Source organism: Lissotriton helveticus, chromosome 6 (assembly GCF_964261635.1).
Source record: "Lissotriton helveticus chromosome 6, aLisHel1.1, whole genome shotgun sequence".
Lineage (NCBI taxonomy): Eukaryota > Metazoa > Chordata > Amphibia > Caudata > Salamandridae > Lissotriton > Lissotriton helveticus.
The window spans coordinates 336,082,384-336,102,826 of NC_136067.1; positions in this window are offsets into that span (position 1 = coordinate 336,082,384).

A 20,443-nucleotide genomic window follows, 5' to 3' on the forward strand; every position below is an offset into this window, starting at 1 on the left:
GTATTCCTTCTGGAACTAGTCTTATGTAAGAAGTGGTTGCCAAAATGTTGGAAGCAAAATAAATCACCATAATTAGCAGAATCTAAATATAAATCTTCAGCATCAAATGCAGCATAATATTTCAAATCAGAAAACAATGCCTCCACGGCCCGAACATCCGAATCATCAGAACGTATGTTTTGTTTCACCACATCCCCCATGTTAACTCTAAGCACATTAGGGACATTAATGACTTCAGTGGGGCCATGGATTTGAAATTTAACAGCACCCCATACAATCCCATCTATGACAGGCCAAGCAGTGATGTTAACAAATGCCAAGTCTCTCTTCAGTCTGTGGGCAGAATGTGACGAGGAAAGGTGTGCCAATGTTCCATTTAGATGGCGAATGCATGTTCTCTCTTCGACATAGTGTCAGTTGACTAATCAGAAAAAATAAAACACAAAACCAATTGACATAAAAAGGTAAATTGAAAAAAGCACCAGCCAAACATATGTCCAAGGAGGAATTAAAAAATGTTTTTTAACAAAGTTGTATATACTGCAATCCGAGAGGGCTTTCCTGAAGTGTGCGAGACAGTGTCAAATGAAAATCTGGATTCTGTGGCCAAACGTGTTTGCAAATCAGGCATCGATAAGTCAGTTGGGTAAGTGTAGTCAATTTCATCAAGGTTAGTACCAGGCGATGTACTTAATAAAGGACAGGAAATTGTAGGCATCTCAATGGCCACTTCTGACTCAGGATTAGAAGCAGTGACCAAAACAGAATTCCTCACAATCGAAGGATAGGAGACTGCCGGTGTCATACTAAGAAGAATCGGCCACTCTGTGTATCTTGACATTGTCAATTGAGATAAACCTGTTTTCCTTACGACCTGGAAGTGGTGGTAAAATGACTGTTCTTGTGCCCTTCACACCAAGCACAGGAACCGGAGCTCGGTAGAAGGGACCAAATTCTTTCTTGTTCTCGATCTTCTCCCGAACCAGTTCTCCAACTTGGGGTAGCCAGCCAACTACCGGGATCTGCAACGCATCATCCGAAATGGAGGGCAAATGTTCCTTTGCAAGACTGTCTCTTGTCTATTGTAGAGTCTGTAAAACATTGCAATGTTCATCTACGTCAAAGGAGGCAGCGCTAGCCACCGAGTCTAGACCGTCAAGGTCCGGTACATACATCTTGATACCAAAGAGCATTTCGTATGGGGTCCGCCCACCCAGAGACCTTCTAGGGAGATTATTAAGAGCACGCTGCATGCCATTAAGATGGGCCAGCCAGTTCCTGCCAGTGCCTATAACTCGAGCTGTCAATGATTGCTTTAAGTCACGGTTCATTCGTTCCACTACACTATTACCCTCAGGTCTGTATGGAGACGAAAACTTGACTTGGACCCCCATCGAAATCATGGAATCCTTATACGCCTTAGAGGCGAAAGCCGGACCCTGATCCGAATGGAAGGTACCACAGGCACAAATACCTACAAAGACGCACAAATCTCTTATGACAGTCCGTGAATCAGCGCTGCGGGGGGGCCAGGCCCAAACAAAGCGTGTGCATGAATCAACTGCGACTAAGATGTACTTATATGCAGTATCAGAAGAAAAAGGACCGCAGTGATCTAAATTAAGGCATCCTAGTGGCTTATTAGATATGTACAACTGTGTCTGGGGCGGACGCGCAGCAGTCGAAGGCTTAATCTGCTGGCAAATGTCACATTGTAGGACATAATCGCGCATCTGTTTATACAGTCCTCGCCACCAAAAGCGTTGTTGTAACTGAGACACAGTGGCCGAAACGCCTGCATGCGCAGACGCAACACCTTCATGTGCCGCTGTGATCAATGTATGTCTGTGACAACTTCAGGAATTTCCACATAAGGAACCTTATCGGGACTTAAGTGGTATGTGTACTTCGAAGGGAACCCCGTAGGATATTTACCTCCCTTCTAAGTGGCAGCAACAGCCGCCAAGATATCATCATCAATCTTACTTTTGGACCGTGTAACCGCTGCAACTAAATATGTCGATACCGCAGATTTCGCTGCCTCATCAGCAAGCGAGTTGCCAACAGCGTGTACTCCAACGCGCTGATGACCCAGAGTATGAATAACAAACACGAGTGGTAACCGCTCTTTAAGCTCAGCCACTCGGACCCAGATCATTTTATGTTTTATTGTGCTACCCTTGGAATCACGAAAGTCATTCTGAATCCAAAAGAACAAGTTCTCATTGTAAGACTGGACACAGTAGTAAGAATCACTCTCAATAGGAGTCGTCACACTAGGATCAGCGTACTCTAATGCAAGCATCAGAGCACGAAGCTCTGCCAATTGTGCGGTGCAGTCCCCTAGTGTCTGCGTGTGCACAACACTGGACTTGAACTCATCGTTCACCATGGCACCGACCACAATGGCGCATGCGGAAAAGTAGGCGTGTTTAGAACCATGCGCAACCTGTACCGGACCATCAGTGTATATGATGCAATGGAAATCCTCCAAAGGCCTCATAGTCAAAGGAGCTGGATGAACGAATTCATACTGTAAATACTCCTGAGACCGTAAGGAGGCATCAAAAATAAACGTGACATCCGGGGACGTCAATGAAGCAGCCCATTGTATCCACCGAGGGTGCAAAGCTTTTGAATTAGGTACACTGGCTTTCGTAACTGCCTCCAACGCAGGACAAGGGGTAACAACCAACATGCGTTTTCCCTGTGACAGAGCACATTCCTTAAGAATCGCCATCTGTACAGCCGTCAAAACATTCTCCACAGTGGAAAATCGCATTTCAGACGAAGTGTACAAGTGTGACTTGTAAGCAATAGGTACTGTGTCTCCTTTGTTAAAAGTCAGGTAAGTGAAACCCACCGTCCCAGGGATGATTCTTATCACAAGGTTGGTGTGGTTGTCAAGAGTCAGTAAGAATTTTGAAGCGAGCAGATCAGCCTGCAATGATTGCAGGATAGATGAGTGCTCAGGCAGCCAGTTTGATTTGGTAAAAGTTGGTTGTATCAACGCATACAAAGGCTTGATACGCTGGGCATATTCAGGAATGTATGTTCTTCCGAAGTTCAAAAATCCCAGCAAAGACTGTAATTTTTTCAGAGTTGTCGGAGCGAGCAACTGTGCGCATTTCTCCAATAAGTGAGGAGCCAATCCTCTACCTTAATTGTTGAGCTTGTAGCCCAGGAACAACACTGTATACTCTGCAATGTGCGATTTTGCAAAGTTGAATTTGTAACCGAAGTCTGCAAAGCTACAAATCAAGCGGTCTACTCGACACAGATGCTCCCAAAGTTCGTCGTCTGTGAGATAAATGTCATTCACATACGAGCATGCATCAGGGTCGATTCTCTCCAAGAGAGAGACAATGCGGGCAGTAAAAACCCCAGGACTATTCTTGTAGCCCATAGGTAAACGTCGAAATTGTTTTTGCACACCGCCGCAGGTAAAGGAGGTCCATTGGGAACTCATACCGTCCAAATGCTGGGCATAAAAACCGTTGGAAATGTCAAGCGTGGTCTTTTTTTTTTTTTTGCAGAGTTTTATATAGCGCGAACTAGACCCGAACCGAATCAGGTATCAGAGCGCTTTACATATTTTTCCAGTTACGTTACATTTTACGTTTCCAGTTACTTTAATTTTAGGCATGGGGAGATTAAGTGATTTGCCCAGAATCACAGGAGGGTTTGGCATCGTTACCGAGACTCGAACCCAGATCCCCAGGTCCGAGGTCGAGCGCCCTAGCCGTTAGGCCAACTCCTCTTACCGCTTACGCACAAGTCTATCCACCAATGCAGAGCTGTGAGTATTTTGTACTGCACAGGTACGGCAATGCGAGTTTAAATGCCGGTAATCCAATACCAAACTGTACGAACCGTCAGGCTTGGTCACAGTATAAAGAGGGTTATTCATTGGTGACACACATGTTTCAATCACTCCTTGATATTCCAATTGTTCAAGGATTTTCCGCAACGGAAACCTTAGCTTCACGTCGAATGGGATATTGAGGTTGAGGCTGAGGCTTAGACCATAAAGGAATCTCGTGGTGTGGGGAAAATGTATCCCAACCACAGTGTGTATGGTACAGAGCCGGCACCAGAGCCTTAGCCCACTCTTCTGCAAAATTCAGCGCATGCTCCTTCGAGACTGTGTGCGCGAAACTGGGGAGGATTACCTCCTCCCCTCGCGGAGCTGCGAGAACAAAAGGTGGGGGCCAGTCAGCCTCCGCTAACAAAATGTCATAAGTAGTCGTGAGATTTTCCCAAAATATCCCTTTTATGGTACGCTGTATGTCACCCTCTATTAAAAGGACTATTTCATAAAGTCAGTCAGGGGGAGCAACTCTAGTGTCAGCTGTTTCCACTACAACATAATGGTCAGTCGCTGTCACCTTCAGTAGTGGACGCAGGGCCTCTCGCACTATGGTAATCTCCGCCACGCTGTCCAGCAAGGTCAGAGCCCATGTCAGATTCCGAAGCTGCGTTCTCACTATCTGTGGCACATCTCGCTGTTAAAGCGGCGACTTTCTTCTTTTGAAACTGGGGTCTCTTCAGTGTAGAGCCGTCCTGCTTTCCAGCACTGTCTTTTGGGCGGGGCTGGTCGCGTCCTTGCTGGCCACCCCGACACCTGCCGCTTCCTCCACCACCGGTCGCTGAGGCCGATGAATCCTGAAAAGAACGAGGAGAGCATTGATCAGAAACCTGAAAACGATCAGGTGATTTAATCTTCGCGCGATCGCGCAAGTCATAAACACGTTCTGTGGGGGCAGGCAATGGAGACGCAGGACGAGACTCCTGTTTCTGTTGCTGTTGCTTTCCCTGTTTTTGTTTTTTAGGCCAATTTTGCTTTTTGGTCTTGGGCTGGACGTCAGTCTCTGACTTCTGCCCTTGGGGTTGAGACCCCTACTATTGCGGCCCACGGTCTTATAAGCCGCCACAATAATCCGCGCTAACTGACGGGGTTTCTCGGCTTCGGGAAGCGCCTGCAAATCATTGGCTACCTGAAAGTTCACTGCATCTCCCTTGACATTAGCAAGTACGAGATCGCAAACCACATCAAAGGTGCCACATAGGCGCATACCCAATTCAACCGCAGCCTCGGGTCCATGCTCATCCTGAACACGCTTAAGGACCGTAGGCAGGACAGTCATAGACCGAGTGCCGTAACACCTCGCATAGACCACCGTAAATGTTCTACCCCAGGTCTCGCAGTCACTGATTTCAAGGGCCAAGTCTTTAGGTAAGCTTATGGTAAGAATCCTGTGTTTTTCACCAGGAGTGGTGTTAGGAAATACTGCTTCCAGCTGGTCAAATTTCTCGGCAAGCCAGAAAGGAAAATCATCCTTATCCAGGGGACGCTTGCCCATCACTGCATTGACCATCACGGGACTGTGCTTCATGCCGCCCTGTCCTGCAGGAAGCGGTGCACCACCCGGGGCCCCGCCCGGGAGATTACGGGTTATGTATTGTACTAATCACCGAATTACGCTAATTGCGACCACATGTAGTCGTCTTTAACTCAACTACGGTACATGCGCCATGTTGAGGATGAGGAGTAAATCCAGCCAAAACAGGCCAATTTGCGCCTGGAATGGACAAAGGACCTAACCTCGGAGCTGTTAAAGAGTGGGGGAGGGCGCCACCAAACCAAACCCCGGTGCTGCCACGTATCTATAGGTACTTCCTGTGCCCTATAAGGAGTATACTCATTTGCCACAGGAGTGGGAGTGTAAGTGTGGAACACACCTGAAGTTCCGTCCACAGCCGGGAATGTCACCCACGAGTAAAAGATTTCGTAAGGGTAAGCTACCTCTGCACTCACCACCACTATCACGGCCATGCCATCCACGGGAACATTATACTGCTGCAAATGGTTGCGCACCGCAACGCGACTATGCTGCGGAATGTCCACCGCGGCCATAACAACACAGGAAGCACAACTGGGTTGTAATTCAAGGAAACCGTTTAGAAAGATTCAAGCTTGAAAAGACCTATTACAAAAATAGGTAGGTTTTTCCAACACCACCGTTTTCCGGAGACGACAGTGAAGGGGTTAAGCACTGAATGATGAACTACTCAAGTGTCATGTAATAAGACCACCAAAAATGTTGGGCGCCATGTCGCAGGGATCCTGTTCTCCTACTGAACTGTGCATAGAGACTTGGAACCTCAGTGAGTTAGGGTGTGCCAAAACTCACCTTAGTACCCAAAATCCCCTTACCTAACTAGCTACAGTGTCTCATTGGTCATTACAAACTCCCAATACTTAGACAAACCAGAACATGGACTTAGATTACCTCAGGTACCGTGGAAGGCATGAACACTATTTCGTTATACAATCATTTCAATTCAAAACAAGGAGTAAATGAGGACGCAAGCATATTTGAAATGTGTATTTACTAATGCAGGGTTCTCAAACGCAGTATCTTAGATAATACCAGGAAACATATTATAAGAAGCAAAGTAATCAGCATAGTTACTAGTCCATAGAATGCAAAAGGTGACAACATGCTAAAACGCTGTAATGAATCGGGTTTAACAACACCTAATTCTCACCCTAACTAGCATATTATAATATATCTAAGAAGGTCTCATTGGGTTTTAACAGGGCGGCCCCATACCTCAAGATCCTAGTGGTAAGGGATCACATCATCTTCCACCAGCTCCCTGCATGCGAAGCACCATTGAGTGGGTGTGGGTACGCTGCACGAAGTAATATAAAACGTGCCTAAAGCCAGAATGTGGCTGCTGCTGCATGTATGTTATGTCTAGGAAGGTGCGAAGATCAGACCTCACAACAACCACTGTGTCGAGTTATCCTTGAAGGCTTCAGCACTCACTGTACAGACACAGTTCACTAAGAAAAGCTGACATCAGAGTAATAACATATTATTCTCGTGTGAATCAAAGCGCTCTACTAGGCTCAAAGCTAAAACAACAGTTTATGTGTCGTGTGCAAAAACAACAGAAAGGAAAAATGGCGTTTAAACTTCTAATAAGCTCATGCTAACTTAACACAGCATATAGGCAAAGCGTATCTATATGACAATACACTTTGGGCAGAAAAGTCTTGCCTTAGAGAAATCCGGAATAGTCAGTGGGATAGAATGCAACCTGTCATCAACTAATGAATTGGAAGGCTGTGCATCACCAGTTTCTTCTTTCTGTCTTGTAAGTTTAGCTCTTGCATGCCTTGTTTCATGCAGGGTTCTGAGATGTTTGTACATCGAGGAAATACCAAATAAATATTTTTTGTCAGAGACAGAATTTTTGGCAAATGTTTCTAGTTAATTTCTTTTCTTTTTCTGGTATCGAAAAATATTCCCATACAACACTGTATTTCTTTCTGCACCTTGTCTCCTCTTCCTTTTCCAGCAGGGTCTCCTCCTCCTGCAGATCCTGTGCACTTGCCATTTCATTAGAAATCCTTAAAACACCAAAAAAATATTCAAAATTAGTTGCTCCTGGAAAAAAGTATGGCTGTTGCCAACCACACCCAAAATAGGAAGAAAGAGGGTGGGTTCTAGCAAAATTAAAGATTACAGGACCTTTACCCAATAACATTTCTTTTTTTTGTGTCACATGTGGTGTGCGGCCCCCACGCGGAACCACTGCGTACCGGACTTGATTCTGCAACTTCTATCAATTTCACATTTCATGAGTATTTAAGACTATCTTAAAATATTTTAATTACACATAACTGTATCTCTTTAAATTAAGTAAAGCTATATTAATATAAAATATAGATTTTTTTTATATAAGATTCGTGTCACATACGCAAATTCGGAAGTCGCAATGTATGCGGACGTTGCGCGACTCCTGAAATTTTAATAAAACTGATTTATTGATTTACAAGTTTAGTAACTAGCTTAACAACCACTTACCTTGAACTTAATATTATTATTGTGTGTATATATATATATATATGTATATATATATATATTCCATATATAGTTAGTTGCACTAACTATATATCGCGCACCCGCAATCCACTGCTGATGATGTCACATATTACATCATTCATGACATGGTCAGTGACATCACTGATGACATCACTGATGACATCTCAAATGACATCACTGATGACAACATCCAGTGATTATGTGTTTCTGTAAAGTTTAAATATGTTTTACATATTGAAGAATGAGTGGATGTATAAGTGTCTGAATGAAGGTTTTAGTAGGTGCGTGATTGACTGTATGAGTGAGTGATTAAATGCGTCTTACTAAATGCACGGGTTAGTGACTAAACTGTCTGAAAGTGTGCATCAGTATGTCTGTTGTTGTGCAAACTGCTGCATGTGTTGATCAGTAGCTATATAAGTAGCTATATGGGTTATTGATTGGTTGCACAAGTATTTGTATGGGAGACTGAGTGTGTGTATGGCTGGCTGGGAGGTGTGTGACTCTGTGCAGATCAATGTGTACTTGTATCAGTGATTCTATAAGAGAGTAAGTATGTGTTAGTATATGTTTGAAAATGTAAGGTACTCTATGTTTAACTGTGTAGATTAGAAAATGGAAGTGTGATTGATTCTTTACAGGACTGACTAGGTGTGTGAGTAACTCCATGGATGAGTGGCAGAGTGTGAGTGTCTGTATAGGTGTATGAGTGCATATGATAGTGTTGTAAAGATGAGTGATTGTATGTATGAATGATTGTATGGGTGAATGAGTGAATGTGTGTGTAGACGTAGGAATCAGTGAGTGCGTATGTAGTAACTAGTATTGGTGTGTCAATGGTTTCAAAAATTATACTCTGTATTTAACACTGGGTGTAACAGAGGTTATATTAAAGTGTGAGGAGATGCATTGTATTGTCACATTAATGATATCATCATTGATGTGACCATTGATGTCAAATGAGATATCATCAGTGATGTCATTTGAGATGTCATCAGTGATGTCATCAGTGATGTCACTGACCATGTCATGAATGATGTAATATGTGACATCATCAGCAGTGGATTGCGGGTGCGCGATATATAGTTAGTGCAACTAACTATATATGGAATTTCAATGGTTTTGTGTGAGTAAAATAAGGTTTTCTAAATGCTAATTCCTAACTATATATGGTCTATAACCTATGGTTTTTTCAGTGAATTTCATTGGTTTTTTAACAGCTAATATCTGTAGCTGTAAAATGTATTCTTCTTTAAATCCAAAAAGATATTTTATATGTTTAATAATAATTTTTTTTTTTTTATATTTTTTTTTCTTCGTTCCCGCTTCGCGAATCGGGAAACTTCCCGTTAGCTGACCTTGATGCCGCGAAATAGACCGCGAGCCGGTAAACGTTTCTTTACCGCAACTGCCGCGTTAGAAAACAACATCGTGACGCCTCCCGTCCACATGACGTTTCGCGTTGTCGCGTGATACGTCATATGACGTGCTACGTTAGCGAACTGGTACGCGAAGCGAGGCGCAAAGCGCAGGTTTCTGGAAGCAAACCGGGAGGCCCTGCAAAGCGCGTAACGTAAACACAGCAGGTCATGTGACTTGGTAATAACACTTTTCATTGGTTCATTTCACTTTTGGTTTCCTAATGATGTAAGACTAGGTCATATAATCTAAAATGAACACTTTTCATTGGTTGAGAACTATTGTTTTTCCCAAATGATGAAAATCCCTCCTTCTTTCCTCACTCTGACTTTCATCATTGTGAGAGAAAGACCCTTTGTTACCAGTGAGCAATGGCTTCTTTAGTAGCTTCAGCTGGTGCTTCCCCACCACCTCCACCACATCCAAGGAAGAGTGGACCACCTGCTGAAGTTATAATTCAGCAAGAAGAGGAAGAAGAGGAACAGGACGAAGAGCACGAAGAGAGGCACTTTTTGCCTGAGGAGCCCAGGACGTCTCACCGGAAAGAAAACTTCATTTGGCAATTTTTTAAAATTCCCAAAGGTCAGAAAAAAGTAAATGCAAGATACGTAACTTGCCTTATATGTCAAGATAGACTGTCCAGAGGGACCGACAAAAAATACAGTTTCGGAAACTACACAATGCATCGCCATATGACTAGGTGGCATACTAACAACTACAGTGCTGCACAGTTTCGTAACGACCTAGATAATCTCCCTATTATGGCCAGAAGATCTGTTGTACCGGAAGTAACGGGACCAGAGGGCAGGGAGATGGTGCCAAATATACAAACGAGATTTCGTGAAGTAAAACAAGTCTGCGTACATTGCAGTGGATTCATTTGCTACGGAGAAAGTAGCATCACTCTGATCAACAGAGCTATTGACAATCATGCTCATGTTTGTCCGAAACGCCCCAAACAATAAATTCTTTTTTTTTTTTTTTTGTTGCTCCTGTTGAGCCCTTTACAATGAATCGTTTTCGTTGCCCCCTCCAAAAAAAAAACAAAAAAAATATAAAACTGTTCAGAAAAATTCAAAAAAAGTAAAAAAATGTTCAGAAAAATAATAAAAAAATATAAAACAACAAAAACAATTAAAAAAAAGTTCTTTTCAGAACTACCTCCCCGGTATTAAAAAATTGGTACAATATTTGGAACTGTGCCAACCTCTATTTCTCTTAGTTCGCTTCCCAGTTCGCTCGCCGGTACGCGAACCTGAAGCGAACCAAAAAAACAGTAAGTATAAGGGAAGGAAACAGACAGTTATGTTAAAAGAAAGACAGCTATAGGGGAGTAAACTAGAGATACTATTACCCGTAATCCACTGCTGATGATGTCACATATTACATCATTCATGACAAGCTCAGTATGTATGGAAAGGGGCAGATTTATATTAACTAGCACATCCCCAGAGATGCACCAGTTAACGTGCACCGCTGCTCTACCACCCACAGTCTGCCGCATTTACAATCAGATAGGACAAAGCTGCATCAAAACCCTGCGCCTGCTTGAAGCAGGCATAGATCTTGACGCAGGTAGGCTGAAAGCTAAAGCAACAACTAAGTGTCGTGTGCAGAAGTTGCAAAAAAGGAAAAATGGCGTTTAAACCAATAATGAGCCCATGCTAACTTAACACAGTGTAAAGATATCCAGGATCTACATCAGTTTGGGGTTCACGAACCTGGCAGGTAAAAGGCACTGAGGCTTTGCACCGTGCATATCTCATCCCAAATCATATGTTGTTTGTGAATGAAACAATTTCCCAGACCAAATGCTTTGGATTGGCTACTTCTAAAAAATTAAACACCCCTACTATCCCGGAGTTAGAGGAATATGATGGTTGGAGTAATTTTACTCGGTTGTCCATTAAAGATTTACAGGCCCTACTCCATAATTCTTCCTTTAACATTTCCAGTATAAATCCAAAAGGTTGGCTGCCTTTTGCTTTATATAAGTTTTCAAATTGTATGAAATATATACCAATAGGTCGTTATGCACCTTTAGGTAGTGGTTTTCTTCATGAGGTCTGGTCGCTTCCATACACATACAGATGTTTCAAAGATGATCAAGAAGTTTATCTGAATGGAGAGGAATGCACTGAGACGCCAGATCATTCACTAATGTGTAGGCACATACAGTTACACGGTTCATGCAACAAACACCGACCAAATATGGCTTGCGTGTTGCAAGGCACGCCAGTTCCTGCTATCATCCCCACGTTCAAGTTGTTGGAAAATGGTAGTTATTTGATGCTCAATAATGAAGATTGTTCTGGGTTAATTAAGAGTATTCCTTTTATCGTAACAGTAAGTAAACGGGTTATTTGCTGCAGAAATGTTCTATTTCCTCCCACACATGAACATAGGGAGTTTTCAATCTGGCCACAAATACCAACCTTGGGAACAGATTTCAACGGCATGGCAAGAATAAGAGCTCTTTTGTCTCAGAGAGAGGTGGCCTTGAGTTCGGCCCGTGAAACTTTCGTGCTTCACATAGCGAACACCCGTACAGAGGTGCAGACCCTTTTAAATACAGATTTGCCTTTCCATTTCAGCAAGATGGTTCGGACTATCTTTAACGCGTCCTCCACAAAGGGCCTGGCGCACTTTTTTAAAGTTGTTACCAGTGGTCTCGTGACTTCATTTGAGAAAATCTTTGGAGTCATCCCTGCTTTCTTTCATTCTATTTTTTCCACTGTGCTTGGTGGATTCCCATTTTTACTTGCATTACCAGCGGACGCTCTTGTGCTTTTTTACATTTTTAAATATGGATGTCCCTCCTGTGCAAGCTCCCGCCCTGCAGCTGCTGACGCTGTTCCGCAATCGCATGCTTGAATATTATGGCACAATGCCGTTGGCGATATTAAGCACGGCATATGGATTATCTTTTCGATTCTCCTACTTCACCTGTGTCCAGCCTGTATTTCACTGCCTGACCTGTGATTTCGATTGGGCCATTGATTTGTGTCTCTGCGGACCGGTTTCTCCTGACGTCGACTTTAATCAGCTGATGACTCCTATCATTACTCACGAGTTGGTTTGTCCTGGCGAAAGGATTATGGCTGTGGCATTGATGCATGGACTAATTGGTCCCTGGAATTTACTGGCGGCAACACAGTCTTTCTTGGAACAGAGCTTTCTTGAAAACCCACCGAGCTGTCCTCTGATGGTGATAGAGGATCCGGTGCTGGGAGAGCACGTATGTTCTTTTCCGCTTTTAAATTGGATGGCTGAACTCTTTTCGGATGAAGACGGTGACTTCCTATTGGAGGCTGTTGCAGCTTATTTTGCATACACAGTTATGTCATAGACCTTTTTCATGTTTGATATGCTGAGTACTAGCATTTCATTGACAATTCATTTACTTATTTGTCAAGTTTTTATTATTTAGCTTGCCTATTGGCTTAAGCCTCGATAAAGTAGTTGGCTGTTTTATTTTTCTTTAGCATTAAATTTTCCTAGTTTTTAATGTTTTACCTTGCGGACCGTCCACATATAAAGTTGCAATCTGCTCTCATGAGATGCCACTTCTATTATCTTATTCAGTTCGTTTCTGGATCATGGGGAGGTGTCATCTAGATCCTGGATATCTTTACACCGTGTTAAGTTAGCATTGGCTCATTACCGGTTTAAACGCCATTTTTCCTTTTTTGCAACTTCTGCACACGACACTTAGTTGTTGCTTTAGCTTTCAACCTAGTAGTTCATCGTGGTTTACATGAGAATAATATGTTATTGCTCTACTATCTGCTTTGCTTGTTAAACTATATCTGTACAGCGACTGCTGAAGTTTCAAGAACAACACGATACAGAATTGTTATGAGGTCTGATCTCCACGACTTCATGCTCATAACATAAGTGCAGCTTCTGCCAATTCTGGGCATGAGGCGGGTTTTATATTGCTTTGCCGAACACACATACACAACACTTGATGCGGTTCACATGAAGAGAGAGCTGGTGTATGCTGATGTGATTCCTTCAAATCTAAGACACTAAAGTATGGGCACGCCCTAAACCAACACAAAGAGACCTTCTTAGCAAATAATATAATATGTGTATTAGGGAGGGTCAGATATAAGCAGCCGTGGGCCGTGGAGGGAGTTACGGTGAGGCGGGGAGGGGGAGGGGCAGGGTGGAGCCCTCTCCATCCTGCCCCTCCCCCTCCCCACCTCCCTGCCCCACCGTAACTCCCTCCACGGCCCGCGGCTGCTTATAAGTGTTGCTAACTCTTATTCATTTACAGCATGTTAACATACTGTCACCATTCGCTTTTTATGTACTAGTAACTATGCTGGTAATTTTGCTACTGATAATATGTGTACTTCTATTATCTAAGATACTACGCCTGAGAAGACGGCATTAGTAAATAAACATTTCAAATACACATGTGTTCTTCTTAACTCCATGTTCTGGTTTCTAAGAAATATATAACGACCGACTGTTCATGAGTTCCACGTATCCTGAGGTACTATAAGTTCATATTCTGGATTGTCTAAACATTGAGAGTTTGTTATATCCAATGTGACACTGTACCTAGCTTGCTAAGGGGTTTTTGATTACTAAGGTGAGTTTTGGGGCACCCTAATTCGCCGAGGTTCCAATCCTCTGTCCACAGTTCTGTGTGAGAACAGAAACCCTGCGACAGGGGCACCCCTGAGCCTTGCTGGAGCTTCATCACACTTGCGATACAACTCCAGCAATGCGCCACCTTTACGGCACAGATACGTCACGCATCTGTGCTGTTTTTGCCCCATGATGCGCAGCATTGTAAATGCAGCACACCATAGGTGACGGAACAGCGGCACAGAATGACTAACACATCCCTGGTGATGCGCCAGTCATCATAAATCTATCCCTATGCTTCTTATCTTGTTAGAGATGAACCGCCATATGTATCATCAAAGTTTTTTGCATTTCCTTAATAGCGAACTTTAAGGAATAAATAGCGATTCTTTACCATTCCTAGTTTGCGATGAGCTATTTGCTAATTACAAATTACCCATTCATTTCCATGCAGCAGGAGGCCCATAGGAATGAAGGTGCAATTTGCGATTAGCAATTACCTCATCGCCAATTACGAATTTTTCCGAGGGTGCAGGGGTGTCTCAAGAACACCCTGCTGCACCCCTGAAAAAGAAATTTGGGGGCATATGGCGCACATAAATTTTGAAAACATTCCTTTACCTCGAAAACGATTTTCAACTCATAATTTGAAAACACTGCACATGGGGAAATGACTTAAAATGTCCTTAAGACACATAAAAGCGTTTTTTGATTGCCTTTGCAGCATGTTTCAGTCACCTTTAACATGCCTATGTAACGCAAACATTCAAAATCTAAATTTGCCATGCACAGGTGGGAGCATATTTACAAGCAATTTGCTCCACAGACAAACTTCTTACATTGAAATGGGAAAAATAACATCAGAGACTCTCAATTACCTTATAAAGAAGCAGACACCATTATGTCCTTGTCATCAATATTAAAACCATTGCTTTTTCTCAAAAACGATTTACAAGTCATAATTTGAAAACACTCCACAGCTCCTATGCACATAAAAACCCTGTCAGTACTAATACTTCACATTTTCTCCAATTACAATTTCTCAAAGAAACAAAATCTATTTGTAAAACACTTGAGACAAAGCAACATTTGAAAAACACAACTTTCTTCATAATTTTCTCCTTAAAGCACACTATTTTCTATCTAAATTAAAGAAATCTTTTCTCACCTTAGCAAATACTTTGAGTTTCAAAACAGTCTCAGAAACACACCAATTTGTCTTCAGCAGAGCAAAAGGTATGCACTCCAGAGTCTGCAGCTATCAAAAGCACAGAAATGCTGTAATTCTTCACACATATCTCTCATATCACCCAATCAAAACTCTTCCCTCACTTTTTTTCAAATGAAAACCCTTCCCCCCTCTGCCATTTCATGCCTTTTCTGCATGGCAACCACGTCTTGGAAGACCTCTGGTGTTTGCAAGTTCACACAACAATGTTGCAATTGAACTCTGAACTCTCAGTGCACCTCATATCCAGTGCATTCTTTCATTTAATGATTTTTTCTTGACCACTCAAAATACATCTTTCAAACAACTCATCCATGCACCCTAACTTTCTGTTTTCAGCAATCAAAATCCACCAATCACTGTTACTGCTTCATTAACACAGAAACTCCACAGTTTTTTTCATTTTAAACTCTTATTTTTTCAACTGCCATTTCATTGCCACACTTCATCTGACTGCAGGAGAACCTTCTCTCACCATGTTTTCTGTCTGGATTGTTGGACATAGTTACATCTATTGGGCTCAGAGGTATGCTGAGAACAGGAATTTACCTAACCTCAATTTACAAGATGTGGAAATTAAGTGGTTTGGCCACAGAGGATTAAAATGTCACCAATTGATACCATTGGTGAAAACCTTTATGCATTTGCCAAAACCTGACCTATTAATTGTGCACTGTGGAGGTAATGATTTGGGCACTTTGACTGGGGTAGGTCTGGAAATGCTTTTAAAGGACACCTTTGAGCAATTGATGGCACTTTTTCCTCAGACTGCCTTGGTATATTCAAATATATGCCAAAGACAGAAATGGAGGTGGTCAAACCAATTTTGTCCACAAATTGAGAAGTCGAGGAAGCATGTAAACAAATCTGTTTCAGCTTACATGAGAGACCATGGAATGGGCTCCCTGTACAACAATAACTTGCGTTACTACATGCAAGATATCTACAGAGGAGATGGAGTTCACTTCTCAGATGAGGGCAACAGAGTTTTCATTTTGAATTTAAGACTGTGCATTGGTACCTACTTATAAGTACCTAAATGTACCATAAACCCAAAAGCTCTTCTCAGAGCTACCCTACATCTGATCACTCACAATTATTATTTTACTCTAACTTTTTTCACTAATTTTCAAGAAAGTACGCTCCCCAGAACGCTTCCCGGTTCGCGAACCGGGCGCACTCCACGCAAAAAAACTAAAAAAACGATATATTTTTTTTTTGCCCTGCGAGACCCTTTTAAAGCCTCCACATCAAACCTAGGGGGTCAGGGACGATCTACTATGCCCCCTTATGGTCATTTGCCCCTTCGCTTTGGCCTCCTCTTGTCTCTCGATCCTACCGAGAGACAAGATGGCGGCCGCTACGGACTGTTTGGAATGTTTACAGACGCCGAAGAACCAATCAGCTTCGCAAAGCTCCGAAGCGGAGCGCTGTTACAGATATATATCTTTTTTTTAACGTTAATTTCTCAAAATCCACTGGAGCACATATATTGAGACCTAGCAAAGGCACATCGGGCTACCAGTCCCTACAATTTTGCCAAGTTGCGTGCAAATCCATTCAGCCGTTCGATTATTATAATTATTTTTTTTTTTTGCCCCGCGGGGCCCTTTTAAAACCTCCACATTAAACCTAGGGGGTCAGCGAGAATCTACTATGCCCCCTTATGGTCATTTGCCCCTTCGCTTTGGCCTCCTCTTGTCTCTCGATCCTACCGAGAGACAAGATGGCGGCCGCTACGGACTGTTTGGAATGTTTACAGACGCCGGAGAACCAATCAGCTTCGCTTCACAAAGCTCCGTTGCGCGAAAAGTACGCGAACTGGAGCGCTGCCCGGTCCGCTGTTACAGATATATATCTTTTTTTGAACGTTAATTTCTCAAAATCCACTGAAGCACATATATTGAGACCTACAAAAGGCACATCGGGCTACCAGTCCCTACAATTTTGCCAAGTTTCGTGCAAATCCATTCAGCCGTTCGGGCTAAAAGTGAGGCCAACCGCCCTATGGAAAACTCAATGTTAAAAACACGTTTTGGGACCCCCCTTTTTTCTCAGCCCCCCCTTGACGAACCCCCCCCCAAATTTTCAAGGGCTGCTCAGAAACAAAATGTGCCATTTTCCTGAAAATTTCAGCCAATTCCGTCCACAAACGCCAAAGTTATTAGACATAGAATTTTCAAAAATCCCATAGGGAAAAAATCCTAACTATATATACCTACTGGCGACCGCCAGTAGGTAATATGTGAAAATTCACGCTGGAGCCGCGTCCCGTACATGAATCCTGGAAGTTGCACTCTACGCGGTCGGACTGCAACTCCTGAAATTACTATACATTTTTTTTTATGAAGTTTAATTTATTAATGTACTAGTTTAGTAACTATCTTAACAAACCTCTTAGGTTGAACTTAATATTATTATTATGTATATATATGAAAAATATATATGTGAAAAATCACTCTGGAGCCGCGTTCCATATGCAAATTCATAACAACGCTCGGCAATGTGCAGGGATTTGCGTCCAGTAAACAAATCCATCGTTTTATTTAAAAATAATATATATATCTAAATACACATTTTATATGTAAATGTAATTAAAAAAAATAGAAATATATTAAAAAATAATACATATGTTTATATATATTTTCACTATGCACATGTACATATATATACATAAAATAAAAAAATATATAATTATATTTATATATCACAAAAAACCTCCGCTCCACATGGAAAAGAGCACGCACATGAGGGTAACAACGTTTACAACTTCTTTATTGCATGGGGCCTACTCCGACCTGGCAAACAAGAGAGACGCATTTTGGCTGACGCAGGAACCTTCCTCAGTGAAGCTCCACTTGCTCAAAAGCAATACTGATTTGCTTTGTTGAAGCGAGCAAAGCAGGAGTTTTTTATGACAGGGCGGGAACCGTGCTCCCGCCCTGCCATAGCAAACAGCAATGTCCTGGAGGTGGGCACCCCGGGACATTGCAGGAGCTGGCCCTGGGGGGTGGTGGTCCCCAGGGCCATCGAGGGCTCCAGGAGAGGGGCAGCGCAGCCACCCTCCCAGCATTTTCAAAGCCCCATGGAGGTGGTGGTCCCTGGGGCACGAGGGTCCTTGAAAGACCCCCTGAATTTAAATACACAGTGCCCAGGGGAGGTGGTGGCCCCCGGGGCAGTGTGGGAGGCCCGTGAGGCCCACAATCATGTTTGAATTAAGCACCAAGGAAGTGGCGGTGCCTGCAGCTTGGGGGGCCTGTGAGGCCACAGCACATTAATAAGGATTGCCTCGGGGAGGTTTCGGTTCCAAGGGCAGCCCCCCTTAAATAAAATGCATTTATTAGGCATGGGTGTCCCTGTGGGACCCCCTGAGCAGGCCTAGGGGGTCAGGGTGTTTTTACCCTGCACCCTTTTCTTCTTTTTAATGTTTTACTCACCTTTTTCCTCCTCCCTCGGTATCGAGTCACAAGGTGGATGCCAACACTTGCTGGTTTGAAGAGTTGGCAGCCAATCAAAGGTAAGCTCGTGCTCTGGAGGTCTCAGCCAATCAGATATCACAATTCTCAAATATCGATATCTGTAAATCTTTAAATATCTCAAAACTACTCAACGGAATTACAACATTTAAAATAAAGAATGCTTTCTGGACCAAGAGCTATCTCTCTGCCAAAGTTGGTGTAATTCCGTTCAGCAGTTCAGACTGTAGCTGTGTGTAAAGTCTCCTATGGAAATGAACATGGCAAAAAACACATTTTGGGACCCCTCTTTTTCTCAGCCCCCCCCACCCCCTTGATGAATCACCCCGAAACGTTCAAGACAGGAGCAGACCTGAGTGAACAATCAGTTTAAAGAATTTTGTGAAGATACATCAAACAGCGCCAAAGGTATTGGCAAATCAAAAAATGCTTTTCCTATGGAAACTAGGTTCTAACAATAATTACCCACTGGCAACCGTCAGTAGGTAATATATATATATATATATATATTACCTACTGGCGGTCGCCAGTAGGTATATATAGTTAGGATTTTTTCTCTATGGGGTTTTTGAAAATTCTATGTCTAATAACTTTGGCGTTTGTGGACGGAATTGGCTGAAATTTTCAGGAAAATGGCACATTTTGTTTCTGAGCAGCCCTTAAAAATTTGGGGGGGTTCGTCAAGGGGGGGCCGAGAAAAAAGGGGGGTACCAAAACGTGTTTTTAACATTGAGTTTTCCATAGGGCGGTTGGCCTTTTGTAGGTCTCAATATATGTGCTTCAGTGGATTTTGAGAAATTAACGTTAAAAAAAAGATATATATCTGTAACAGCGGACCGGGCAGCGCTCCAGTTCGCGTACTTTTCGCGCAACGGAGCTTTGTGAAGCGAAGCTGATTGGTTCTCCGGCGTCTGTAAACATTCCAAACAGTCCGTAGCGGCCGCCATCTTGTCTCTCGGTAGGATCGAGAGACAAGAGGAGGCCAAAGCGAAGGGGCAAATGACCATAAGGGGGCATAGTAGATCCTCGCTGACCCCCTAGGTTTGATGTGGAGGTTTTAAAAGGGCCCCGCGGGGCAAAAAAAAATAATAATAATAATAATCGAACGGCTGAATGGATTTGCACGAAACTTGGCAAAATATTAGGGACTGGTAGCCCGATGTGCCTTTGCTAGGTCTCAATATATGTGCTCCAGTGGATTTTGAGAAATTAACGTTCAAAAAAAGATATATATCTGTAACAGCGCTCCGCTTCGCGTACTTTTCGCGTTACGGAGCTTTGCGAAGCTGATTGGTTCTCCGGCGTCTGTCAACATTCCAAACACTCCGTAGCGGCCGCCATCTTGTCTCTCGGTAGGATTGAGAGACAAGAGGAGGCCAAAGCGAAGGGGGAAATGACCATAAGGGGGCATAGTAGATCCTTCCTGACCTCTTAGGTTTGATGTACCATTTTGCCAAGTTTGGTGTAATTCCGTTCAGCCATTCAGGCTGTAGACGTATGTAAATGTCCTATGGAAAATTGCATGGGGAAAACACATTTGAAAGTGTTGAAATTTAGAACCAATTAAAATGTTACTTTGGTTTTGTATTTGTGTGTGATGAAAGTTAATTGGTTATGTATATATGTCAAATGAGAGGAAACCACAGCCATTTTGTGATACTACTGTCTGAGGTACATTTGTGAGGAATTTTTGGTGGTGAATTTCTGGTGTTTGATTTACACAGTACTAACACTTCTCCTACTTTTAAAAAGGTGAGTTGTTAATTTGTAAGGGGAACTATGTTGTACACTTGAAGATAATTTGAAAAATGTTTTCTGTT